The sequence below is a fragment of the Cyanistes caeruleus genome, chromosome Z (assembly GCF_971803275.1).
Source record: "Cyanistes caeruleus chromosome Z, bCyaCae1.hap1.1, whole genome shotgun sequence".
Lineage (NCBI taxonomy): Eukaryota > Metazoa > Chordata > Aves > Passeriformes > Paridae > Cyanistes > Cyanistes caeruleus.
Window position 1 is genome coordinate 26,369,574 of NC_141732.1, and position 597 is coordinate 26,370,170.

At 41.0% G+C, this 597-nt stretch overlaps 1 protein-coding gene across 1 annotated transcript in view; it reads left to right on the top strand.

Annotated features, from left to right (window-relative positions):
* Positions 1 to 597, top strand: part of GRAMD2B (GRAM domain containing 2B) — a 57,900-nt gene that overhangs the window by 53,363 nt on the left and 3,940 nt on the right. The gene's annotated exons all lie outside the window — the stretch shown is intronic.

Genomic DNA, 597 nt, shown 5'->3' on the forward strand with positions numbered 1-597 from the left:
GTCAAAGCAGACTCCTAGAATCTGAGTCCATAAAGAACAGTTCTGCCATCTTCAGAGATTGTGGAAATTTGGTATATGACATTGATGAGAAAAGAAATCCCCAAAAACAATTTATTGAGGACCTCAGAAATCCCTCTGTGGAAAGCTAAAATCAGGCTAATAGCACTGTGTCTTTTCTCATCATGAGTCCTGAGCAAGACTCCTAAATGAGCTCTTGCTGCCTGTAGTCTCCAATGGCCAAAATAAACCCTCATTTGAGGTAAAACACAAATAAACAATATGCCTTTCCCAAAAAAGTATTTCCTCTGGCTGCATTTTCAGTCCTCATCTCCAGCTGGTTTAGTTGTAGGATATCACAAGAGCTGTGACCACCTGAATTGGCTGCAACCCCTTCAAGTGTTAAAAGGAGATTCCAAGACACAACAGTAGACCTCTATCTCACAACATGTGTGCTGAAAGTCTCCTTTCTGAAGGAGAGGCAGGAAAACTAAAGCTCAGTGATTCTTCTCCCAGCTAGCAGCTCAGTGTGTGAAAATGGATAGTCCACTGAATATTCCTGCTCAAAAACAGTGAATAAAACAAGAGAAACCCAAGATA